Source organism: Megalopta genalis, chromosome 7 (assembly GCF_051020955.1).
Source record: "Megalopta genalis isolate 19385.01 chromosome 7, iyMegGena1_principal, whole genome shotgun sequence".
Lineage (NCBI taxonomy): Eukaryota > Metazoa > Arthropoda > Insecta > Hymenoptera > Halictidae > Megalopta > Megalopta genalis.
In genome coordinates, this window is record NC_135019.1 from 13,953,775 (window position 1) to 13,981,565 (window position 27,791).

At 47.8% G+C, this 27,791-nt stretch overlaps 1 long non-coding RNA gene across 1 annotated transcript in view; it reads right to left on the bottom strand.

Moving 5' to 3' along the window:
- Window positions 1–15,456, bottom strand: part of LOC143259828 (uncharacterized) — an 83,631-nt gene extending 68,175 nt beyond the window's left edge. Inside the window, exon 1 of the long non-coding RNA XR_013033833.1 lies at window positions 15,331–15,456. This is a non-coding gene — a long non-coding RNA (uncharacterized LOC143259828). The remainder of the gene's footprint in view (window positions 1–15,330) is intronic.
- Between the last annotated feature and the right edge of the window lie 12,335 nt (window positions 15,457–27,791).

Genomic DNA, 27,791 nt, shown 5'->3' on the forward strand with positions numbered 1-27,791 from the left:
GACACGGAATAAAATGTGTTATGATCATGACAAAAATAGTTTCCGACAATTACTTTCAATTCTCGCATGTGTCATTGAGCTTAAAGAATTCGTTGAAAAGAAATTGCGAAGCAAAGTTATAAATGATCCAAAGCGTGTTAAGTTATATTTTTGTTAAACCGATCCGTCGTTCGAGCGTCATCAAGGGGTCGAGTTGGCAAAACGAGGCAAGGTCAAGAATGACAATTAGATTCTCAGAAAGAACGCGAACGATCGATGAACAAGTTTGTCAAGACCACGGCCAATAGACAAAGGGATGAGAGACGACCACGTCCGACCCGAAATGATCCGAAGAAGCGTGAATTAACCGGCGATTCGCGGGCATCGTGATCCCGAGGGTAGGCGGATCACGAAAAAACTGAGGAAGCTGATTCGGGGGCTGAAATACAGGCGATTAACCGAAGTGCGCGGGGGTGGGAGAGATAAAGGGCACTTTATCTGGCGGCATAACCGTGAACTCTTCCTCATTTCAACGTCGCTGGTTCCTCCCTCGTTTCTCGTCTTCTTACCTCATCCTCCATCCCCCATCCGTCCCCGACCGCTCCGGGCCCTCCCCACCTCGCGCGCCGGTTCGTTCTCTTCCCTTTTTTTCCGTCGAGCTGTTCGCGCTATCCGCGTCGAATCTTTCAATAAAAAATTTTGTAGCCCCGCGGAGTCAGCGCCATTTTGTGAGTTTAAATGGAAATCCGGGCGGGAGAGTGGCAGGGAGGCCGGCGAGCACTCTTAGCATGCAAATTAAACTGCTGCCATTTGAATGCGAATAAAACGCCCTCGGGAGCGGGCGAGAGACCGTGCCAGGCGGAAACACCGAGCCGGAGAGAGCGGGAGGGAGAGAGACAGAGCTTGGTATCCGGAGAAAAAAACCGAGACGGAGAAAGAGGTTAACTGGAGGGGTGGAGAAGAGGGAGAGAGAGAGAGAGAGAGAGAGAGAGAGAGAGAGAAAGGGAGGGAGAGAGTGAGAGAGGAGAGAAATGGAGAGAGAAAGAGAAAGAGAGAGGGGGAAGGAGAGAAACGAGGTTGACAGATCGCGCGACAGAGGTGCTTACGTGGTCGAGAGGAAATTTCGAAAAGAATCCTTCTGCCACCCTCGGCGCAGCTACGCCCCTTTGGAAATATGGCGCCTCGGAGAGCTTCCTCCTCGATCCGACCGCGGCTCGATCGTTTCCGAGCGTTTTCAAGCGAGAGCGGGAAAGGTGGACGAGCCGGATTTTAACGTACGATTCCCTTATCGAGATTTATTATCTTATACAAGGCTCGCGCCGCCGCGCGACCATAAATCCCGCGGAGGCCGGGGGTGGATGGACCCGCGTCCCGCGTCGCGTCGCACCGCGGCGGGCCTCGCGGCGGATAAACGTTCTTTCCGCTTCGACGGAGCATCGCGTGGAATAATTATTTCGGGGCCGTACGACAAGATCGAAATCGCCGTTTCTTCCGCGAGCGGAGTACGCGCGTGTCGCATTCGTTACGCTCCGCAAAGAACCGACGCCGACGCCGACGCCGACGCCGACGCCGACGCCGACGTCGACGCCTGCTCGCTACACCGTTCCGTACCGTGTTTGATCGCCCGCCCGCTTCCGGAACGCGCGCGCGAGACGTTTTCAGGTTACCGGATTCGACGTGCATCCTGAGCGCTCCGACGCTCGAGTCACGCGCCAGGAAATTGCGGTAAACGATCTCGCCGAACCTCGGAGAAAAATCGACCTCGGGAGAACGTCTGCGAAATCATTTTTCCGCGGAAAACGATATTTCGTTCGAACGCGTTAAGGAAATTGCTGGCCGGGAAAACTGCAGATTAATTGGAACGTTGGTTGCACAATTCTTCCGTGCCGATGCGAGCTTTTACAGATCGTTCTTAGTGCGCTGTTCGGAGGAAACACCGGATACTAAGAACAAATCTCGTATTAAATTGAAAAATGAAATTTAGAACCCTGGGACTCTATCGGCAGAACAACTGGATATTTTAAGAATATAGATAGAATCCGTGCGTTAAAAAAATAGGTAAACGAGATATCAGGTGGCGGGGATAGATCTGAACAAGTATCTCGGTGCCATCTTTTCGTGGACGGTCAGTAGGCAGTAGACAATACACAGGATGTCCCAAAAATGTCTTGCAATTTGGAAATGGGGGGTTCCTGAGATCATTTTAAGTAACTTTTTCCTTAGAGAAAATACAATCCGTGGCTTTGTTTACGAGTTATTAGCGAAAAACAGTGACCAATACGAGGTGAGATCAGCTGGCGCGAGGCGGCCGAGCCAACGGCGCCAGCGGTCGAACGGTTCAATCCCAGCTCAGCTGGCGCGAGGCGGCCGAGCCAACAGCGCCAGCGGCCAAGGCGGTCGAATCCCAGCTCAGCTGGCGCGAGGCGACCGAGCCAATGAGCGGAACTGGGCTCCGTGCGCTGGTTGGCTGGCTCGCCTCGCGCCAGTCGAGCTCGCTTCTTATTGGTCAGTGTTTTTCGTTAATAACTCGCGAAAAAAGCCATGGACTGCATTTTCGCTAAGGAAAAAGTTGCTTCAAATGATCTCAGGAATTCCTCGTTCCTGGATTGCAAGACATTTTTGGGACATCCTGTATAATTGCTAGACAATTCGTACATTTGCCTGTATATCTACGATATGCATTGTATTATTCATACGTAGTGAACAATATCCTCCCGTATAAGAATAAATTTCGACACCTTCGATATTTGGAGAACCTCGAATGAACCAGAAACAGAACAGAAGCTCAAGGCGCGCCCAGTAGGCTGCGGGTGATTATGCAAATCCCCGCGATCGGATACGGATCCATATAATATAATATTTAACAACTGTATACTGGCTTATTAATGCCGCTGAAATAATATTTATGGGCGTGCGTTATTAAAAAATGTATCAGAATGTTATCGCGTCCGATCCGTGGATCATATTTTGACGTAGGGTAGCCGTCGGGAATAACGCGTCTGTCGTTAGATTATTAATCCGATGCGGGTGCATTAGAGGTGGCGGTTATTACAACACCTGTTCCCGTGGTTGGTTGTCGATCGCCAGCGGACCGGTGGCAACGGGACCGGCAGTCGATGCGGGAGCGGAATTGCCATTGTTCCGATAATTGGAAACGTCTAGGCAAAGTATCGGCGTTATTCCGCGCGGCTGGCTGACTTCGCTCGACTCGACTCGACTCGGCTCGACTCGACTCGCGAGTCGAGCGAGCGCGATTGGGCGAGTACAAACCAATCATTTGGGCTATTGGAGTCGAGGCTCGATAGACAGAGAGAACAAAAGAGAGCAGGAGAGGGAAGAGGAGAGAGGGTGAAAGAGAGAGAGAGAGAGAGAGAGAGAGAGAGAATAGGGGGCGACCGGAAAAAGGAGATCGGCTCGTCCGACAAAGGGACTCGAATAAATGAGACCGTCGATATAAACGGACGTGGAAAACGCCCGGAGACGGTGAAATAAATAAGGAAAGAAAGAAAGTGGCTCGGCTACGGTTCGTCGGAGCGGCGGGGTCGGCGGGGACAGGACTGCGGGGGCGGCGGATTTGAATATTGATTCGCTTTATTTAAATTCAGCCCGCCCTTATCGCCGCGCAGATATCTTCAACGCCGGAATTGGACGCGATAACGAAAAACGGAATGGAGAGATCGAGCGAATAGGCTGCGGATTGCGGACCGAAAGAGGGAAAACGACGAGGCGGGAGAAGCTCGCGGGGCTCGGCCGAAAAATGAGAACGGAAGCTAGGACAGAAGGGAAATGCAACCGGGGGCCGAATGGAATTTATAAAACGATTTTTCTTGCCTGTTTAAGAGGCCGCCTCCTCTCCGAGGATCGCAGACGCGTTTTCACGGCGCTCCGTATCGTCGCGAGGATCGGGCCGGGACAAGAGCTGCTCCCACGAGGGCCAGACAGCCGTGTACACCGGGATTCCGCCGGAATTCGAGCGACTCGATAACGCCAGGAAATTTCCCGAATCGGGAGCAGACGAAATTTCATGTTTTATTTATATTGTACGCTTTGCATCGCGAGCGGCCGTCGTGAATATTCTCTAACGGACTTCATTCCGATTCGCGTATCCTTCCTCTAAACTTCTCTATGCTTGGGAGATCGGAACAGCTCCTGCAAACCTATTCGATGGAAAATTTGAACGCTTTGTCTGCCGCCTCGACAACCTGAAGAATTTCATTAAATTCGCGTATCTGATCAAATTAAAGTTGAGAAGTTGAATTATACGACATCGAATGCTTTGTCACGGTTCTTATATTTTACGGATTTCTATAAAAGTCGGAAGCCGTAATAAATTGGCGCGAAAATTCATTTTCAAACGTGAGCAAACCATTCCGTCTGAAGCGTATGACAGAATAAAATAAATCTGCAAATTGCGTAGAGCTATCCGGTATTAAATTGATGGACCAACGATCCCGATAAACCAAGACAAAAGTGACTGCACAAAAAGTAGCGAGATCATAGAGAAAAATTCTGATCTCCAAGAAACGCTGAAAGCATAAAGCAGAAAGATTTTCTTCGGGCCTGAAAGAAGACGACTGTGGGGCTCGAAGCGATCAAGAAGCCCAAGAATGATCGAGGAATAAATTCGAGCCTCCCGCGTTAATATCCGCGCGTAAATCCGTGTATACGGAGCCCGTATAGAGGTGGGGGGAAGAGGAGTTTTTTATAAGGGCGCATAATTTTTCGGTCTCTCCGGCTGCAATTAAGGGTTCCCGCGACGGTTTTCATAAAGCCGCATTAAATCCCGGCCGCGCATCGCGACGCTCCGCGTCGGCATCGAGGGGACCTGCGCGAGAACGTTCGGAGGTACGGTGGGAATATTATTTCTTATTCCGGGGGTGAAGTTCCAACGTGGCCGGCATTAGGCGAGCGAAATAATTCTAAAGAAATTTCATAACTGTCGCTGGAGCCGGGGACGTCGTAAGAGATGCTCCTGGGTAATAACCAAAGCGAGAAAAGCGGCGAGGAACGCGGCCGTGTTCGTTCTCCAAGCCGCGGCATCCCCCCCTCCACACCCCGCGCCTCGAACACGGACAAACGTTCGGAAAGAGACGCCCCGTGAAAATAACCGTGATTTGTGGAAAGAACCGGTTACACGTTCGCTGTTCCCACCCTCGGCCTCATTCGCCCCCTTAAATTACGACTAGTCGGTATGCACGAACTTTTCTTACCCCGTGATTTATTTATTTTGCTGTCGCTAGTCCGGGAACACCAACGTCTCGCCGGTTTGCCATTGTTGCATGACTCTTGGGGATGAAACACGGTTCGGGATGTAGCTCGCTTCCTTCTCCCGTCGTCCTTTCTTTCGAAAGCAATAGTAACACAGAGAACGTGAATCGACCCCAAACTGACTACGCAGTGGCATAATTTTTAAGCACAGCGTCGACGAGATTGCGTTACCAACACATTTTCTAAACACAGATCAGAGTCAAAACTACCCTGACGAAAAGTTTCGAATAGAAACAAGAAGTACAGTAATGTCTCCCTTACTGACGCTCAGATTGTCCACTAAATTGGACAAAATTTGGGAAGAGGAGATACGATTATTCGAGCCTTGCGGCTCGTTTTTATAATTGTGGACAATTTATAACTATAAAGATAAACCGCAAGGCTCGAATAATCGTATCTCCTCTTCCCAAATTGTCCATTTTTGTGCGCAATCTGGGCGTCAATTAGAGAGACATTACTTTATAAGGGACGAAGAAAAATCATCAAACAATCGAGAGGCTTTTGCAAGTTGAACTACAATGGAGAGAAAGTTTAATCAGCCTGAAGCGATCGAATTCAAAGATACCGGAAGTCCAACAAAATTAGACAAGTTCTAGTTGCTACTACAAGTTCTAATAGACAAGTTCTCTTCTTAGCGGGTTTTCCAGCGAGACTTCCCGTCCCAGTGAGGACGAACCGGTCGTCGATCATCTCGGATCTCCGAGTCGGACAATATTTTGGCAAGGCGAGTCCCGAAGGGGGGCAGAGCGAGTCAGATCAGCCGTAAAAGCGGTCGACTGTTCAACGGCGATCGATCTTCCGGCGGAGAATGCTGCCGCCGGGAAATCTGGCAGGATAACCATAAAATGACGAGCCGGTGGCCGTTTAACGACCCCTCTAGGAGCCGGACGTCGCGCGTCGGTCAGAATTTAGCGTAATTCCGCGATTCCTGTGCGAACGGATCGGAAAGGCGTCGCTGAGGAGGCTGCGCCGCCGGACTACGGTCATCCCGGATCCCGTGGACGCGGTTTTGGCTTTTATCCCTCTCGGTCCGCCTGTTCGAGATTGAATTTTATCGACGGCGGGATTCGTGCGCGTGCACCGGACACACCGGGACATGTAAATCCAGGAATACGCTGTTCGACGGCCGCCGTTGCGTTAAACAATGGCTTTTGTTTCAAAGACACCCCCTAGCCTGCGAACGCGAGGCGGACTCTCGAGGGCCACCGCTCAAATCCCCACGGATATTTGACTTTCGATGCCGGAGCTTCGCAATTCTATCGGTTTCCCGGGGATCTGGCTATCCACGCGCTGCTCGTAATCATAGCAATAGCCTTTCATTCGATCCTCCGCGAATTAATCCTCGTTCCACGAACTCTATGTACATATTTTCTGGTATATTAGTACGACGACAAAACGACTAGCTAAAAACCGAAGCTTCCCTGTTCTATCGAAGAATAGAATAGCTGAACTTTGAATTCGTTTTAGCAGAAATGGTAAAAGACCGGTCTATCCATACACGAAAAGCAAAATACTCTGTAGAGCATAGTGTTTATCTAGCAATAAGACGAGTGGCTGCGAAAGTACCGAAATTATTTATAAAATTGTCCAAGCTAGACAAAGATCTTTAACCCCCTCTGATCCCGGCTCCGAGATTTTTGACGAGATAAGCGACAGGGGCGTCGATCGTAGCAATCGATCTTCGTCGCCGATTAACGCGCTCGCTCGGCAGTAAGCCCTGCGCGGGAATAAGTGTCGAAAGGCGGGGTGTGAGAGAGAATTAACCGGCGGTGTCAATGATTGATAGGATTAATAACGCACCGGGACGAGCTCCACGCCTCACTCGATAAAACACCGTCGAAGACGGAATACTTTAACCCCGGATTAATAGGCCTGTAAACGGCGCAATGATTTCCATTAATATTCATGGGCCGCCGAAGCGGGACGCGTGCATGATTTATGGTCTTTAATTTTCGCACCGCGGCACGCGCCTGCGTTTCCAATTTGCTGCAAACGCTGCACCTCTGGTTATCGTCGGCTCATCGACCGACTCGCGTTAAACGGCCGATAGATCACCCGAAGCGAGGCTCATTAAATTAAAAATCAATGTGCTCTATTCTTAACCAACCATTTCTGGAACAGCTACTGCAACTTGCAGGATGCAATTCGCAGGCACGTAATATCGCTAATAATTAGACATTTTGCAAAATAAAAATTGTCTGCGTTAATTGTACGAAGCATGAATCGTATGGAAAGGTCTTTCCTCTGTTAATAATTGTAATAATTGAAAATGATCGAACGATAATCTTAACCTCTCCGAATAAGCTTTACAGTTTTATATTTGATTTATTTACTTTTATTATAAATGTTTAAAATCCGAAGTCTACTAATGACATTCCAAGAAGTAATTAAAGAATGAATAATTGGTTGCAAACTCGCCGACAATGTGCAAATTCGTGGAGAATTAATCTCGCCAATAACGCTGCAGGAAATAGTCGAATATTTTTCGGAAGAGGTTTTTACGAACTCGTCGACAAAGTTCTTTACGGTGTCAAGAGATTGTCTAGCTTTCCGTTGGAAACTAAACGAAACGAAAATAGCTGCGATACTCGCTGCTATTCTGAACAAGGAGCTGGAGGAGCTGGAGGAACGACAGAAGGGCTGGGCAGTGTCAACCCTTGCCAGTTGCAGAAACGTCCGATGACGTTGACCAAACATCTTCAAAAGGGACGCAGCTCGCTATGCTACTAGGAAGGCGTCGTCGGCACCTTTTACCAATGCCACAAGCAGAAACAGGATTCTTTCCCAAAAGAAGCCGAAACGGCACTAGTAATCCGACCCTCCTAGAGATCTTGGAAAGCTCTAAGTAAAATTTGCCAAGACCCTTTTGGGGTTTCCGATCAAATTGAAGAAAGTTCTTGGTCGCCGGGCGACTGGTTCGCGCCATACGAACTAATAGCTCTCGCAGAGCCGTCGGCGGGTGATTTTCGACCCAAAAATTCAAGTTTTGTCGATGAATTTTTCCAACGGTTTTACAATGTCGCGCGATGCTATACTTTGTAATATTTCACAGGCGTTTCACGAAAGCTCGTGAACCACAAATGTTTTCCTTTCATTAGTCACGGTATCGTTGGAAAAACCGAATCACGTCCGGCTTATGTATACAACGCGTAGAGTTTCCTCTTATCTGGAAACCCATTTGAACTCTTGCCGCGTCCGATGTTTCTCAGATACAGAGCCACGGAAAAGACGCTACACAATCTAACAAATGCGATGCACGCAAACGTATAGATTTTTTAATTTCAGAAGTAGTATAAAATGGATTCGACTTAGAAAGTCTTGCAATTCGACGATCTAGTTTTTCATCTGTTTTTCGCGGTCTGCCAGTTCGTAGTGCCGTTTTAACAGTTCCATATTCATCGAATCGTTTTATAATTTTTCCGATAAGTCACTCTTTTAACAATAAAACAGAATTAATGGAAACAAACACAAAAATATGGTCAGAAATACCGACTGAGTTTTGTGTTCGATTAATCGAATCTATTCCACACGGATGCAATGCAATCCTCAAATCCAAGGGTTATCCAACATCTTATTAGACTGTTATGAAAACTACAGACATTATATAACTTAAGCGATGTATGTTTCTTAACTTATGTCGCGCAGCTTTTTGTCTCATTTCTTCGATTCAATTTAGTTATAGCCCTTGTACAAGTACGTTTGAGAAAAAACTCATTGATCATTGATGTATGGGATGCTATCTCATTATGCTATTTTTAGTTCCAACCTATGTATCTTAGAAGATAGGGAATATACCGAAATGTATCAAACGATTACGTTGTTTCTTAACTGTTGTCAGTAAGCGTATGTAGTTTGAGAACTTCGTGACCGAACTTTATTCTAATGCATATTTGTAGGGATTCGAAAAAACCAGCAAGATCGTGTTCAGCAATCGTTCCGAGGTCCGATAACAAGATCCTACAAAACGAACGATTGTTCCAGCATCACTTACTCGAGTATCTACTAATTAATCGGATCGATGAAGATAACGTCGAAAGCAGGTTTCGTTCGGAAGAAACGGATCTCGTTGCGCCGAGAGCGCTGAGAAACCGGAACAAACCACCCCCAGGTAGATTCTGCGAGGCCTTCCACGCAGAGATTCCAAAGGGCTGGAGACGTCTCGTCGCAACAAGGTCGTCAAATCGACGGAGAAGGGGAGGACGGACGCGGAAACGTCCGCATTGCGCAGCCTCATTCTTTATCGTTTAACATTGTAACGCGTGGGCGAGGGGGTTGGAGGACGCGAGAGACCTGGGTGCGAAGAGAAACGAAGGGTGCGAGCGGGCGCAGAAAACCGCGGGCGATGGAGAGGCGCGGGAGAGGGGCCGGAGGAAGGAGGATCGGGAATTCAAATACCGCCGCCATTAAACTGAATAACGAGGAGAGCTGCCGTTCGAAATATGAACACGGCTATGATTTGCGGCCTCGTAAACCCGTTCATAACGAATAATAATGTCACCGTGGCACCCCTCGCGCCCTCCTCCACCGCCGCAGCCGCCGCCGGCCCGAAAACGAGGGGGAGAGGCGGGGGCGTGTTCTCGTGCCTGGAAATCCACCTACAATATCGCCAAGACTTTTTTCATGTCTCATAACGCCCCCGTCGGCTGAAATTAAATAATAAAATATACGCGAACGCCGGTTACGTCGTTAACTCGCACTTACCCGCCCCCATCTCGCGCGCCCCACCCCCTCCGCGCCGAATTCATTCCTCCGGGAATATACCCTGGGGAAAATTTCAATTTCTCGGGTTCCGCCAGAAATTCGCTTGTTCGACGCTTGATCTTAAAAGGGGGAATACCGGTCTCTTAATTGGCTCGTAATCGAACGGTCCGTGTTCCGTTCGCTTAATTTCTCCAGGAAAAGTCATTTACGGAACCGACATTTCCAAAGCAATTTCCACGACCCGATACTGCAACGGCCGTCGATGGTCGATAAACCAGGAGTTGTTCGCATGCGTAAGTGGACATTCGGCTTAATTTATTATCCGAAACGCGATCGATAAATAAGCTGTCCGAAGGATATCAATTTCGAGAAATATCGTAATGCACGTTTAATGTAAAACGCAGCTGCGGTTATCCTTCCAAACGCAATCAGAATTTTAGAATGGAGCTGATCCCGTTTTTTTGAACGGTTCGCCGGGTGATAAGCCAAGCTAGGCTCTACCGAATAGCGAGTATTCCGAGTTAAAAGCATCGATATCGTAGCAGTTACATACTCCGGCATGATGATGGTCGCGTGGCGGGACAACCGGTGAATGATTCGGCGGCCGGTAAATAGAGATGATGATGATGCGTCGCGGAGCAGGTTTCTCCGCGCCTCTTAGGGTAACGAAAGGAACGGTCCCAGGCGGAAGATAAGCCGGCCAGAAGCCGGTGGCAGGTGCGCCGCGACGAATTCAATAAATATCCGGACGCGGTTATATCTGGTTCGATCGGAAAACACAGCGTAATCGAACCAGATAAGAGCAGCCGCGTACGTATAACGCCTTTGCCCGGCGATTCCGCTCGCAAATTGCCGAGTTTAGCACACGCCCCGCTCGGATAACGTATTGTAATTATCCTCTCGGCTGACACGCGTGTATGAGGCCCGTTTATCGGTTAATTATGCCAGGCGGTGTTCCAAAAAAGGAGTACCAAAGGATTCCGGGGAGAAACGGCGCGGCCGGAGCAGATATGGAAAACTTGAAACGTATCTGCACCGGGGGATCTACGGTTCTTCAATAAGTGAGCTGATAAAGCTTGGCATCCGTTTAGGAATTACCGATCAAAACGATCATCTTCTCGCAACGGGGAAAACTGAAGCAGCGAACACCAAATCGAATAACTAATTTCTCGAAGAGAATATATTTTAGACGACGGCCCCGGCTCGATGTTGATTGGAATTATTACCGGCTTTAAATTATATCCTCGCCGGACATCGCAATTGATGCTTGCCAGATAATTAGTGAACACCGATTCTAGTGTTCATTAATTGCGAGCCTACACACGCTAAGCTTTACCGAAGAAACGTTGCGCGTCCCTTCCCGATCAAAGAAAACAGAGCATGCACAGTGGCCTGGAAACCCGCTTTCTGTCACCAAAATTCGATTTCTCAATCGTTCGAATCTCCAGAATCTGAAATATTATTCCTTTCGGATGATTTTGCGTTCACAATGGGATACGATGTTCCAAATACGAAATCATAAAATTCAAAGCAAAGATTAAACCATTAACACACTAATTATTGAATATTAGAAAACAGGTTTTAATGACGATTTTGCGTGTATTAACTGGTGCACTTGAAGAATGACATCTAAGTTTTAATCATCGTTTAATCCATGTAACAACAGCGTTATTGTAACAATTCAAACATTGAGAAGAGTTTTAAAGAAATTACAAAGAGTTGCAAGCATCAGACCCTTTTTTTAAATATAAACGCTTGAACGATTGTTAAGAAGAGTTTAGATGCAACCTCTTGCAACCTTCGCGTGTAGAATCATTTTAAGAACTAGACGCCGACAGTATTTCGACACCTGGGTAAGCATTCAAGCGGCAAGCGCGCTCGTCCCTGAACGCTCGTATCCAATTTCAAAACAAACCACGAATTCTCAGGCATTTCCAACGATCCGACAAAACAATGTTCCAGCGAAAGTTGGCCAGTGTATTCACTTTTCTACAAATTAGAATACAAAAGCTTGCGAACGGCATTTCTTTCAGAAAAAATGCAGATCGCCTCAATTCTTTAAAAACATTGATACGTACTTTCGACTCGATGTCGAAACGTATTCAACGGCATACTACACTTTATAGTATAGCACGAATAATTTTAATAAGTTGGGAGTCATTTTATAGAATTGGATAATTTAAAAAAAATATATTTATTTATAGAAGGCTTTATGGAATTATGCAGTTTAAATGAAAATCTATTTTAATTTTATGAAAGTTAGGGATAATTTTATAGAATTGGATGATTTAAAAAAAAAAATATTTATTTATAGAAAGCTTTATGTAATTATGCAGTTTAAATGAAAATGTTAAACTTTGAAACAACGCTAAAATAATTATGGCCGTAGTAAGCGAATTCCTAGATCACTGCACGATGTCTCGAAAAAAATTTTGTTACAGCTTGGAGGTTTCCAATAAATTGTCCTCGAATGGACCGAGGCATAGGCCCAGGAAGATGAAAGTTTGATCGAACGTATCGAGCGCATTTGATAAGGTGATGTTCGAAGGATATAGAAAAATGCAATCTAGAACGAGAATGTCTTGTAGCCAACGGGTGCTGAAGTGCATTAACGACAGGCGTGTAGCACCGATGCGACGAAACGCGACGCGACGGCATCCACTACTATATTACCGCGTGCGATGGACGATGGGCGATCATGCGAGCTCCGGGGTCCGAACAGAGGAACGGTTTATCGCAGCGAGCAAATTTTTCCGCGTGGAACGAGATTGAAGGCGAGTTAAGTAGCCTGAGCACGTCGGTGATAACGCGACGGTAACGAGGTAGCAGAAGCAACTCGCGTTTACCGAGTTATTCCGTTTATAGACTGCCCGGCTACCGGCAGCCAGTCTCTCGCTGCGCAGAGGGCCCATCGGGCCCCGCTCCTTCTATCCCTCTTTCTCTTTATATACACCTAATAATGAAGATGTTGTTTTAATTGCCGGCTCGCGTGAGCATCCCGCTAATTAACGCACTCGCCACCGGTGACTGCTACGGTCCACTCTCCTCGTGACTCTCTTTCGCCTTCGTCCCCCGCCTCGAAGGGGCCCGGGGATACACGACTCCTCCGGACGGTACACGGCCGGCTCTGATTGGCGTAAACCGCTTGCATAATCATTCGTGCCCCCTCGAAACGCTCCTCCGAATGTGTAATTTATTTTTCGTGGACCGTACGGGGCTGTTGTAAATTCTAGGTAATTGCTGGCTCGAGAGAACCGGAGTTGGGGGTGGATATTTGCATCGAGTTTTGGAATTTCGGTTCGAGAAAACGGTGAGCGGAGAATTCGTTTCATGATGCCAGGAATGTTGATCCTTTGCCTATTTTGTCTACAGAACGCTTTATGAAGAAACATGCTAGAACAAGCTAGTTTTCTCTCGTTGCGCGCTTCAGTATTTGGCAATAATTAAGTGGGAATGAATATAAGAATGTAAATGTTCTCCAGTTTTAAATACGAAACATTAACCCCTTAATGCACAGTTCTTTTTGAAAAAGGCCGGCCAAAAAAAATCAATTTTTTTAAATGTAAAAAAACACAATTTAGAACGTTGTCTTGACAAGAAAATTACAAAAATACAAAAATAATGGATATTTATACAATTGGTATGATTTCTAATTTTCAGAATATTATTATTATTATTATTATTATTATATTTTATTTTACAGTATATTTTAGTAAAATATATATTGAAAAATGAGCGAATCAGAATCTGGATATGAATCCGCTGTCGGAAAGCGGCTCACAAGGAAGAGATAAGTCGTAAGTGATAAGTAGAAAAAGGATACATTTTATACTTGAATAAGTAAGTGTTATAGCTTACAATCCCATGTAAATGATAAATATCAATAAAACGATTGTTTCTTTTTTGCTTTCACATTGTTATTTTCAATTCTCGATTGCATTCGAGTGTGAAAAATTATAGCAACATAAAGTACAACGCCGCTCGAATTATCTCGAGTGTGCACAGTTTGGCCAGTTTAACGCGCTCGAGTTAACTCGAGCGTGCACGTTAAGGGGTTAATATTGTAATATGAAAATGTAAGTACGTTGTGAGAGCACTTGAAGACAAAATAACGGATAATGCGATAGCACTTTTAAGGAAGAGTAAGGAATTGCGGTGACAGTTTAAAACGGAATAAGAAAATTATGATAGCAGTTTAAAAAAGAATGAAAAGATTTTAATAGCACTTGAAGGAAGAATGAGAAACTTGCGGTAGGAATTTAAGTAGGCATAAGAGAAGGTTAAACAGTTTGAAGAGAGTGGAGCAATCGGAACTTCAATTTGCATATCTGCAAGCGGACACGTCTTAACATTTTAAACGTATTGCCCGTTCCCGGGATTTGATAATCTCTCCACTCTTGCTTGTATTTGTAATTGGACTGTATCGCGGTTATCTTTTCAAATTTTATTGAGAAACGGCCGAGGAAAGGTACGCCGATCTAGATCGTTCGCGTGCAAAATTATCCTTCTCTGTCATTTTTAATGAAAAACGCATGGAACGCAAGCCGCGAGCAACAAACGTAACAGGGAAAGGAACAGAGATGTTAAAATTGACCGGTGATTTACGGCGGCGCAGTGGCTAATGAAAATGTTGCAAGTGTAACATAACGCAGCCTATTTAAAAATGAATTAATCGAATACATAATTCCGCATTTATTACAGCGGCCGAGGAAAAAAGATTGCACCGCGATAGCGTGTCGCGGCTTGTATCGCGAATACATCTCCATTTATACATGCAATTAAAGCGCGTTGAAAATTAATCGCAGCGAGCCGCGATTACCGCTCGCTCATACGTTGCTGTTCGAATAATCGATCCCGACGCACCTATTCAAGATTACGGGAGATTCGTGTAGTTATTTATCGATTCCGTGATTAATATCCGTCGATTTGAAATAGCTAGACAGCTTCGAGTTGTTAAAAATAATTAATTTCATTATTAACGCTAAACATACCGAGCACTGAAAATGGCTGTTGCGTGTTGCTTTATCAGAACGACGAAACCGAATTCACATGGACTATTCGCCCATTTTTATCGTAATATACGCTGCAAATATGAAATCGATTGTATTATTCGTTATGAAAGAGTCTTCATAATCCAAACAATTGTAAAATAGAAAATGCGAAACCTGTCATTTTGTGATCGGAACGTAGATTTAAGACCGAGACTACACGAGCATTTGTTTCGGCGTTTTTTTGTTTGTAACAGCGTTAGGGTTAAAATGATAGGAAACTTTCGAGTATTGCTAACCTACAATTTGGAGAAATGTTGGCCCGGAAACTATCGTTACGCCGATACAACGACAATCGTGTCGGAAACGTTAAGAAGATGTGTGCAATTAGTACTTAGCAATTAATCTTCATCGATCCAGAAAACCAGAGGATGTCGAAGATTCTTCGATAAATCCTGATGTCACTTACACGCACCGTATAACGCACCGTGAAATTACAAAACCTGATCGTTCTCCGCATGCCACTAATTTAGCTGTACCCCTACTGCACGCGGTGTATCGATTGCGCATGCGCCAGTAAATCCGGCAATCGGGCAGAGATCGTTTCAAATCAGAGATAGTTTCCAATTCTTTGAGCGTAAATTAATTACGGATACAGCAAAGAGTAGTGACTGTGCGAAACTATGAGAGCCGAGGTTTCTGCGATTACAATGGGATCTGCGATTACAATGGGATCTGCGATTACAATGAGATCTGCGAAACTGTTTGGACTTGTACGACAGGAAGTATTCTAAATCGTGGCGGTTAGAGGCTCACCATCATCATTCCGAAGTACGACAAAAGGAAACAAAAGGAGGAAGCAATTAGTCGAAGGAAAGGAAAGGATTCGAGGTAGTCAGCGGCACAGGTAAGAGAATTTTATGCGATACTTCTTTCCACCTTAATTAAAATGTACACACTTCTGGTAATGGCCTTTCGCGGCGACAAACCTGCGACCAACGTCAGGTTAGTCTGTAGAGGGCAGCACAGATCGGCGCGAACGATAAGGACCGGGAAAGTTAACGAAATTCGAATTTAAAAGAGACCATGAAATTGTTTAAAAACGTCCTCTCGTTAGAAGTAGTAATGGGAATAGGAGAACAGAAGTTTTAGTTTGAATAGAACTGTAACAGCAAAACATACTTTGTTCATATTTTATTCATGAATTTCAACACCAAGCATTACCATTTTTTTGCACAGTTGCGTCGATTGTCACTTCTTTGTCGCTAGTCAATTCCTACAGTAGGAAGATCATGTATTTACTCTATGTCTATCTATCACTTTAATACCTTGTAAAATAATATAATAATAATAATAATAATAATAATAATAATAATAATATAATAATAATAATATAATAATATAATAATATAATAATATAATAATATAATAATAATAATAATAATAATAATAATAATAATAATACCTTGTAAAATAAAATTATAATTCATAGTTCAGAGCTTATATGTATCCTCGCGAAATCGTTCTTAATAAAAATTACACGGGAATAGATATTGCCTTCGAGTCGAAAAATAGCTGTTTATTTCGATCGTTGTCGATCCAATATATCATATTCTAACAGAGGGCAGTAAGGATCGAGCGTAATAAAACTCGCGCGCCCGGCAAAGAAACAGACGGGCCGCGGTAGTGGTATCATTCGTCAAGTCTTAATTTCTCAATGAATCAGGCCCGTCTAATTAAGGAGCTTCGGCGGAGTCGGGCATGGATGGGCATTAGCATCCAGCGGGTCTGTAATTTGTGCCTCTCTTAATTAAATCATCCGTTAGCCAAACGGGCCCCTCTCACGGCGCGCCACGCCGCGCCGTCCACTCTCTTTCGCCTCTTTCGTCCTCTCCCCACAAGCTTCCTCGCTCTTCGTCTCCTCTCTTCTCTTTTCTCTCTTAACTTCTTTTTATTGCCGAGCTTCCTCCGCGAACGAACGAGCGAGTGAGCGAGCGAGCGAGCAAGTCAACAACGTCTTCGGGGCCAGCTACGCTTCTGTTTTTTTCGGTAGAATGCAAACAAATTTTACGATCGTGCTGGCTGCCTTCCACTCGTCCTTCGATCATCCTCCCCTGCTCTTTATCCACCTTATTGCTCGCCATCTGCCTTGCAACTTTACGCGCGACGATTCAACCCCCTTTCAAACTAACTGCGACTACAAACTACTGTTCCTCTCAAGGTATCCTTCGAAGCAACTTTTCCGCGACTCGCGATACGTTTTCGTTCTTGTTGTCGATCTTCTCCTGCCTCTTCGAGGGAGGATCGCTTTCTTGCGGTCGCTGGCAGAGTTTCTTCAACTACCGCGGGCTCGGAAACGTTCCCTCTCCTTCAGGATTCTCTGCTCTCTTTCTCGTTCTGGTTCTTCTTGCCCCGCTGGCCGGGCCGCAACGTTTTGGACGTTTTGCGCAATTAACCACTCAGCCCGTCCCGTTGGCCCGCACTGAATTCGTGATCTTTAGTGTGCCGGGCATCCGTAAAATTCGGCGAATTTGCATGGGCGCGAGATACGAGATCTCTTCGCCGGGCCGTGGCCGTGGCTGTGGTTGTGGCTGTGGCTGTGGCTGTGGCCGTGCTAGTCTACGCGGGCCCAGCGCGGTCGCCGCGCGCTACGCGGGCCGGGCCGGGCTGTTCGTGCCGATAATGGGATGTGATCGCCGATTACGAGGCTATTACTTCATTAAGCCCAACGAGACGTAAATTCTTCGCCGCGGCTTTAAATACTAACGAGCCGGGGACCGGGTTCTCGGGCCCCACCACCGAAAAATAATCGTTCCGCCGGCTTACCATTCGATTATAGCGACGCCGGCCATCTTGGCTGCCTCGAACACTTTGACGATCCGCTGAAACTTGACCGGTCTTTAGTTTCCTCGATAAAAGATCTTCCCGACTGAATGAACCAATTCCTTTGCTCGTTAATTTACGCGGGAAAGTGAAATAAATGTAAATTCACGTCTTCCACGGGCCCCGTCGAACGGTCTCGAAGCATGCGCTTGAATCTTCGAAGATCGCTGTCGCCATTTCCCTAACATTTTTAGCACAATTTTTAATATACTAATACGTTTGTTATGTTATAATATTATAATATATTTATAACATAGCAAATAACATAACATTAACAAGCATTATAACATAACAAATATATTATAATATATTTGTTATGTTAACTTCTTACGTTTGTTATGTCAACGAGGTGGACCCTTTGCTGCAGAGAATGTTGTAACAGCGTCGTTAATGATAGTAATAGCAATAGGAGGACGAGTAATAAGAACAGTAATAAGAAGAAGTAATAAGATGTTTGCGAACAATAGTGGCGGCAGAATGTTTAAACGATGTATAAAAGTTACAAAAGAAGTTGAGAGAATGGCAATAACGATTGGCAGTGATGTCCTTGCGATCGGATACGACTCAGAACTTCTTACGTTTTTCTCGAGTCATCGACAGCTTGATCTGATCGACACCTTGAGAATCATTGCCAGGGGAATGGGGGACCTCGAAGAAATTGTTATTTACTCGGTATAAGTTTATCCGCTGGTTTGGACTTCGGTAATGGAGGATCGAGAAGAAGATTTCTGTGCCCCCCATTTTCATGGTGATCTGACGAGGAAGAAGGGAGTCCCTGAAAGGGTCATCTTTGCAATCTTTTGCATCGATGCACGCTATAGAGAAAGAGAGAAGGAGGGAGAGAGGGGGAGTAGAAGGGGCCCGATACGTTGCCGGGCCTTCCGCATATATCGAAGATCGGGACAAAAGTTAGCCAGGGACATGGAGAGACAGGCGGCAACAATGCCAAGGCCCCCCGCGCTTCGGACTCTAATATATTGCCATTGGCCGCCGCGGAGCAAAAGTATTGGACCTTGTTAGGCCTACCTGTATAAGGGCCTGTGTAGGGCCAACCCCTCTCGTCCCTGTGCCAACAGCTCTTTCCCCGACTCGGGGAATTTTAATGCGAAAAATTGCCGCAACGTCGTACCCTCCACCATTCCATGAAAATCATTCACCCTCTCATAAACGAAATTGTCCGGAATCCGACATCAATTCGAAAAACTCTGTTAAAAAGTTCGAAAGACTATTTCAAACCACTCTCTCTCTTTCTCGCTCTTTCAGAATTTTGTATACCATATTCAATCGCCATCCGATGTACAATCAATTTTTTCCAGCCACCGTTCATTCGTATTCAATCCCCTAATATCATTTCCGAGGAATCCCAGCGATTCAACGACCCGCGCGTAATTTCATTTAATTTCATTCTCTCGTCGCACGTTCGAACAATCGAGATTTATTTTCATCGGACGGTGTCTCCCACTTTTCACAAAGATAAACCGACCTATCGCGTCGCTCTAATCATGATTCATAAAGCAATGCAAGATTGTTTTAATGAACACCGGGTTCTCCAGCGAGCCGCATCGGCCGATACATCATCCGGCGGGCTTCATCATCGCGGCGATTCCGCCAATAAACCGCAAAGTGGATTACACGATATAATGTTTCAATTTTCATCCGCGGATTAACGTCAATAAAAACGCTGCCGGTTCACCCCTTCGAGCAATATTCACACCCACGGACCAGGGGCGGGGACTGTCTCGATTATTCGCCGGCCCGGGCGAGGATCTATTAATCTTTATGAACGCACGTATCCCGCAGAATTTTCGGGGATGGCTAATCAAAATCCAAGGGTAATCTTGGTTGGACGCAACACACCGATAAATAAACTAATAAACGGACCCTCGGACCCTTCGGCCATTATTGACCCGGCACGGTCATTTTCCTGGCTGTTTTTGCATGACTTTCTCGGAACATTTTACAGATATTTACGCGTCCCTTCGGCCTAGTAACAAGCAAATTCGTAAACACCTTTTTCCGGAGGCAGTCCAGGTTCAATATTATCTCAGTTGCTATTGGACGATACATACGAAACACTATTTATTATGAGGATCTGTTGTAAGAATTTAATCTAGCGTCGCGATTAAATAACTATTCCACCATGTGGAATATCTATCTAGAATCTAGGCTCATTCATGTTCTTTAAATTGATAGAGCCTCTATATTAAAACCTCGATTATTCAAGCTAATTAGAGTGACGCGAATGTTCGTGTAATAAAACAGTTGCTTGGTTACAGTGTCGGATTCAATCTTCATTGATTCATGGAGTAAACCATTTCTGAAAGATATTTTGATAACAGAGAATTCTGATGATGTTGTCCAGCATAGACGATTTAACCAGAACTTAAACAATGCCAGAAATAAACAAAAGACGATGGACAAATTCCTGCTCGCATTTGAAGAATGTCTTTTCGCGTCTGAAAAAGTTGATGAAGATATCGTTATAATTTTAACGTAAAAAACTCACAGATATTGCTTGGTCCCGTAACCGTTAGAGAAGAGGCATTGCAGGGGTGCGGACCAGCCCTAAAAACGATCGGGCCGATTACGGGCCGGTGGGAAACGCACACAACCGAATCGCGATGGCGAAATCGTCGCATGTAATCTCTGGCTGTAATAACATTCCTCGATTTGCATACGGGCGGAGGTTAAGTCATGAATTTATTGCCACCCCGTGTAGACGCGTGACTCTTGCTTCCACACGAGGATGGAATAGCGTGTGGCGGCACGCGCACACGCGTATTAACGCTGACACGCGTAATATGCGTGTCCTGTTACCCACACCTACGCGGCCCCGTGTCCACCGGGCCGATTATTAATTTCTGCGGACATCGGAGGGGACGCCTCGGCGCGGGGGCGCTACCGGCCGCCGATATTATATGATAATGAGCCGTGGCTAATCGATAAGGGATTCGTTTGGGCGATGCCTGTCTGCCACGCAATTTCCGCGACCGCTGCCGTCCGGCTTCTTCTCTATTCGTTTTACGCGGCAGCTGTTCCGTCGCCAACGTAATTGCCGGAATTCATATGTAATTCCGCCGTAATTAATACCGACGATGCCGACTTAAACGAGCAAGGTGCTGCTCAGTTTTCTGTACGATTTCGCTAATTGCTATGATCTCTGTAAATACGGTGACCGATGATCGATTTGACAGATGCTGTAATTACAAGACGAGACGCTTTTATTTTTTAAGCAACTCTTTAGATAACGGTTTGTCCCTGTAGAAAACTGAAATTTGAGCTGCGCTTGCTCCAATCATATTCCGAGAAATCTGACCAAATTGTAATCCACTGTTTCTGAAATCAACTATCATTTAGACGTTCCTTAATTATCCTCATTGTCGCGAGACACTTTTGCGTTTCCCTGTGATTAGCTTGAAGGAAACGCAAGCACGACCCAACGAATACATCGAACCAGTCACACATCCCCTCCAAAAACGACCGAATACATTTTTGTCGATCGTCGATATTCCCGCGAGAACGTGGGAGTTCGATTCTCAAATCGCAGCCACCCCTGACAAAAATCTTGAACCTCTCAGCTAGATTTTATGATCGTGCAAACATAAGCGCGGGGATATCGCGGACAATCCCGTGCTCCTCCATCCGAAAAACTCGTGGGTCCACCGAATTTCGGAGCAGCTTTTTCCAGCCATTAATTATCCCGTCCGTGCGAAAGGTAAACACACTATCCGCAATTTTTACGAGTGTCCCGGCGTCGTTGATCCGATGTTTTAATCGTGTTTACCGGAGCTTGGTCGGCGGATTAACTTCTGTAGCCACTTTAGCAACCCCCGGTGGTGGGAATCGCTGTCGGCAGCCCTGGCACCCCTCTTTACCGCCGTGGGGCTGCGAAGACATATGCCACGAGACACCGGGATACAGCGTTGGCATAGAAAAGCTGCGGATAAAACGCGAGGGGCCATCGCTGCTCGCGCGATCCTTGGATATTCGGGTTTTTGGCGGTGAACGGGGGTGAGCGGCGGTGAAACCCGCACACCATAGGCCGCCAATTGACTCCTATTGTGTTGGCCGAATGGTGCGCGCGGCATTTTTGCTCGGCGGCCGCCGAGCTTTTGTTTGCCTTGCGATTTGACGCCGAGATACCCCCGGACACGTGAACTAAGTCGATCCATCGGGGGGTCGCGAGGACCCCATCGAGCTAACTTCACGCCCGTTTCGAATGCATACCTCGTAATGAATTGCAATAGCTTGTCGACGTTTGCCTGCGGCCGCTTCATCTTCTATGAAATATCATCTGATCGCTGAGAAAGTATCTCTCTCGCACCTATCTTTAAGCCAAATATGCTTCTGCTCGAGTGAACACTATATAATGAATTTCTGCTACTTGACGAAGCTTCTAATCCTGATACCGCGACTGTTTATCATGGAGTATTGCTTCCAGTTTTGGATAACTCCAGCAGAACACGTACGCGTAAAATCTGCATAGCTTAATCGGCGCGCATAAGAGAACACTTTATGCGCGATTCTGATCCAGTTTCAACTTCCTTGAGATAACAGTGAACTATCAGGCTAAATAAGCTCGGCACGCCTCGCTGAAAACAAGAAGCTCGCTTCATCGAGACCGCTTTAATCATCGTGCAACGAGAACGCAGCAAGACGTCCTTCGCCGCAGTCATTAAGAAGCGCGCGAGATTTTTGTGGAGCGGCCAGGCCCGAGGATGTTTGCCCGAGCATCGTCAACCACTTAACGCCCGATTATTGCTGCCAGGCTGCCGAGCAAGTGAGAAGTGCTTCCGGCGGTAAGTAGCGCAGATAAATCGATGAAAAATCACCAGGAACAGCCACTTCGCCGGGCGCTCCTATTCACGATCCAGTTTTTCCGCTTCCACTCGAGAGGTCGGACCAGATCTGCTCGAGAAAGGCGCGCCGGGGTGTACGGTGTCACCCGGGCCGCTCGTTAATTATTCCTCTTAAACGGTAAGCCGATTTCACGCTTTGTTCGACGCCGACCCGCGAACGCAGGGCCCTCGATGGGTCCCGGAACACAAGAGAGAAATCGAAGCGAGGACCTCGGGGACGTACGCGCCACTTGACGCCGCGCTCCACTCGAGCAGCCCTTGAAACAGTGGCTCCTCGAGCCTGCGACTTATCGCTCTGTCGGAACGAACCATCTCTGTTGACACTGAATCATTTCGCAGTGTCATCTCGAGATCTCTGCAAGCTCGTGTGCTTCTTGCAATTCTCGTTGTCTAAATGTGGTCGAAGTTCGAACCCTGCGTAGCCTCGAAACATTTCGCTATTCATAGCCTATCGCGCAGACCGAGCCTCTACTTGAAATACTTCTGTGGCAATTAACCGGTAAGGAGACACACTTCGCTTCTTGAAATAAAGTGCCGTGTCTCTAATCTATTTCTATACGATGGCCATTGAGGACGAGACGAGCTAAATCAAAGCAGTCAGCAGAACAAAGAAAATGTTACTCGATCGATACTTGAATTCTTCATCCCGCGAGTCTGCGATATGAAACAGCGCCCAGCGCCAAGGACTTTATTTACCCGTCATCGCGCCGTCATTGTGGAAGCGCTTTTCATTCATCGCCGAGCTCTCGCGAGCGAGAAGAGTTGAAGAACAGCTGGTAAAAATAAATCTCGGAACGGAGAAGAATGACTCGTCGGTGGATCCTCGATGCTCGTCGAGGCTGCGGGACGGGGATGGGAATACTTGGGATGAAGAGAACACGAAGACACAGGTGGGGTTAATGCGGTTAATAAGAGAGAAAACAAAAGGCGAACGGGGAGAAGAAGAGAGGGAGAGAGAGAGAGAGAGAGCCGGCATGCGCGTCCGTACTAATTACGAGGAGCATTGGCGCGGGCCCTCGGAGAAAATTAAGTAGGCTTAATTAAACCGGGGCTAACAATATGTATTTAAATTGGCCAGGACGTCTTCGACTCCTCCTGCCTCGGCCACGTCCGTCCGTCCGTCCGCTCGTCCGACGGTCGTTCTGCACGCGATGCGTAAACAGTGCCGCCAGCTTTCATTGTTCCAATGAAATATTCGCGGACGATTGACAGCTGAAAGGCTCCGGTGGCGGAAGAAGGGACGACGCAGTCCTTTTGGTTAATCATCGTTCGCGTTTCCTGTTGCCGCTGCCGTAGTCGTTGCCGTTGCCGTTGCCGTTGCCGACCAACCCGAGAAAACTCATCCGAGATAATGAAACCGAACCAACAGGAAAACGATCGGCGAGGGTCACGTTATTTATTGCGGGATCTATTTTGCAAATCCGTTGAAAACATGGACGGTTTCTGCGATCGTGGCCGGCTAATGACTGACCGAGCTGGTCGGCCATCGATGCAACCAGCTCGATGCGTCGTTTTCGACTCGCCGATTACCCCCGATCTCCCATAAACGGTGATCTAACAAAACTCAACGACTCGTCAACTGTTCATTTCACGCGCAAAAGTGTTCCAAACAGAAGTCGCTAGCAAGCAGGCAGTCTACGACATAGCAATTACATGTTCCTCGTAATCTTGATCCGAAATGATACTTTGTTTCTTCGGATTGCTAGATGGGAAAAGTGTCACGCATCGAAAGACGCATCGAACGACGTTTCTAAAGCGATTAAACTCGCAGTCCCCGGAAACTATCCTGCCAACGATCTCGGTATCGTAAATCGAAGGGGGTTGATGGAATTTCCCGGGGCTCCGTTCGACCGAGTTTTTCGAAATCACGGTGTGTTTTCGAGATTCCTGGAATACCGCGGGCCTGGATAATCGTTATCGTCGGATCGACGGATTCGTTAGCGACGAAGGGCGGAAAAACGAAAATCCCGCAGCCAGCGGAAGGTCTTCTAGGGGCGGCTTTAGGCAAAGTCCGGCTAATAGAGTCGTAGCCGGTACAGTTGCTGTCAGAAGCGACGGTCGACCGCCACAAATCATAAGATTAGAATTTTAAATTCGCCGGGCTAGGCCCGGCCACGTGGTAGGATCCATCGTCCTCGGATTCCCTCGAAATCTCGATCCACGATCTGCCGTCGCGACCCCTCTCACGAAGTAACTCGGGGACCCGGCGCGGTCCGGCGCGGCCCGGCGCGGTCCGGCGAATAAAAATCGAGCGAACCGCGGCCGGAATTTGAATAACGACCATTGTACGGAGCGCAAACCCGGGACCGTCCTGGACCGGTCCGTTTCTCCGGCCCCCGATGGATTGGCAACTCGGGGCCCCGAAACTCTGCCGGGCCCCTTCGAGTGAGACATATTTTATCGGTGATCGTTTTACGCGTTCGCCGGATTCGGCTGACTCCGGAGGGTAGCGAGAACTCTGGCCAGCCCTCGGTGTTGGCTCCGCGTGTCATTGAGTTGTCTAGAAGTGCAACTATAACTCTTGTTGGTACCGAGGCCCGTCCGAAGATCTTTGCTCGTTTTGCGCCGTGACTTCGGCCGCGATGAGCGAGGCTTGCGCTCGGGTCGAAACGGATCGCAAGGAGGCAGGCAGTCCTTCTTCGGCGATCGTCGCGGGGTCGAGCTAATTACGTTATTACGGTGGATGGCGGTTGGCTGGTCGGGAGAGGGTCAAGTTAGGCTCTCGCCGGAGCTCTCGTCGGTGGAGAGAAGGGCGCCGGGATCGCAGGCAGAAGCAGCAGAAGCAGCAGCAGCAGGCTGGTGCGTGTAACGATGGCATGCCCCACGTGTCCAATCAGCGCGTTTCTTTGGCTCGGCCACCACGGGCCGGCTGCGCAGTAGTCGGTAGATCCCTCCGAGGCGATCCCACAACGAGGGATAAAAGAAAAGCCTAATCAGCATGCGTCCCGTCCAGCCAATTAGAAATACTCTGTTTTACCGACTGTCACCGGTGGACCGCGTATTGAGTTGTATCGGCCGAGTTATGTTCGCTTCGTTAGTCAACGATCTACCCGAGTCGTTCTCTCTATCTCCCTCTCTCTCTCTCTCTCTCTCTCTCTCTCTTGCTCTCTCTCTCCATCTCTCTCCTGCTCTTTCTCTTGTTCCCCTCGTTCTTCTGTACGGGTCCCATGGAACGCGTACACGTACGCCCACACGTACGACGGCTATACGGATCGCGCGCATAGCCGGGTAGCGGCGGGTATACGGCGGGTACAGGCGGGTACAGGCGGATTCTGTATGGGCCGGTGCTTGATTTACGGCCAGCTCGGAGAGCCCAGCTCCGGCTCCCCGGTAGTAAGAGAGGACTGCTAATAGTCCCTTCCATGGGCTCCGCTTGGCCCGCAAATATTCCGCTCTCTAATTGGAATTGATTAGGAGGGCCCCGGCCTCGTTCGCGGAATAAAGACGGAATTGCTCCTCGGCCAACCACCGCTTCTGCCGCTCGCCTCTTCTCTCTCGGGGACCGAAAAAATCCTGCCAGACGACCGCGAGAGAGCAACGATACTCGAGGTCGTTGCTACCTCCCCGTCGTTGCATTCGCCAGGAACAACAGGGTGCGACGACAGCCCCCTATTAGCTAAGCTCCGCAAGATCCGCGACCCGACGATCCGCGGAAATATCGCGATTCGCAGAAACTGCGTTTGGGAGAGCCGAGGAGATCCCGGGCCTCCTTGGCGTTCCTTATCGCAGCCGCGTCCCCTATCGGTATCAAGTAGCAAATTCAAGGAGGCGAAGAGACCTCGTCCGGTAGCAGCGTCGCTCGCAGAAATAAAGATCAAGGTACCAATTAACGATCCTCGGCAGACGAATGACCGTGAGAGGATCAATTGATCGCCACAGGATCGCGGAGGCTGCAAAGCGAAGATTTTCTGGCCGGCATCTAGGAGGATCCTCCTAGGCGTCGATCGGTCTCTCCGCCAGCGGTATTGGCAGCGTAGGCCGAGGTAGAGAGAGCAGCCCGAAGAAATATGCAAATGACGCAGCTCGAGCCTGATTGAGGTACTTCTCCTCGGCCAGTGGTTGGACCGAGAGGACGCTGTGGCCGGCAGAGTGCTCTCTTCGTTGGGAGCACGAGGCGCTCGGCTTTTGCCCGGGGAGGACGCCGCGCCGCGCCAGGACCGTCTCATTTTATTTTCGCGTCCGAGGCGCGCTCGTTTGCTATCTCAGTTCAACGCTAACGAGCCTGTTAGCAGCAATTATTCTAATTAATATCTCCCCCACTCGTGGGCGACGAGAGACCGAGACCGCGGCTCCTCTCTCTCTCTCTCTCTCTTCCTCTCTCCCGTTTCCTTTCTCTCTGTTTCTCACTCCGACGGCGGCCCTCGACGACTGTTCCTCTCGCGTCGCGCCGCGGCCGGCTCGGACCTTCATTTCGAGAGGACGCGAGCGCGCGACGAACAAGCGACGAGGACGGAGCGAGCCGAGCATCAGCGAGCTTTACGACGATCCTCGTCGAGGTTTTTGCGTTCGCCGCGTGATTGGCTATTACCGTCTCCTTCCTCCTCGGTTATGTACCGCGGCGAGCCGCGCAGGATTGAGTCCTCTTCGCCTTCTCCTCCTCCTTTTGTCTCTTCCTACCGTGCCACTCACGGAGGATGCCTCGCCTTGCCTCGATCTCCTCCCGGGCCCCCGGGCTCCCCCGGGCCCCCCGAAACTCGCGTTCACGCAGAAACTCTCGCTCCAGACGAGGCGAACAAGGACAAACCCTTCCGGCTCTGCCTCTAATTGTGTTTGCTCTCGCGTTTAAGACTTTTTAAGTGTTCCCCCATTCCTCCCCCTACGATCGCCTCGCCTCGCCTCGTTTCGTGTCGTGTCGTTCCGTTTCGTTTCGTTTCGTTTCGTCCCCTTCCAGACCTCCTCGCAAGGGTCAACTCGCCGGACTTTTCGTGCCGGTCCTGGACCCGGGGTCGCGGCCCTCTCTCTTTCTTCTGCGCCGAGCTACGTCTTCATTTCGATTCATTGAAATCGTTTTCACGAATCCTCGACATAGCTCTGTACTCGTAATATTTCCATGCGCCGACAAACTAGCGTTTCAAACGTCGATGCTGAACAGTTCTGGAGAAGCGAATTTATA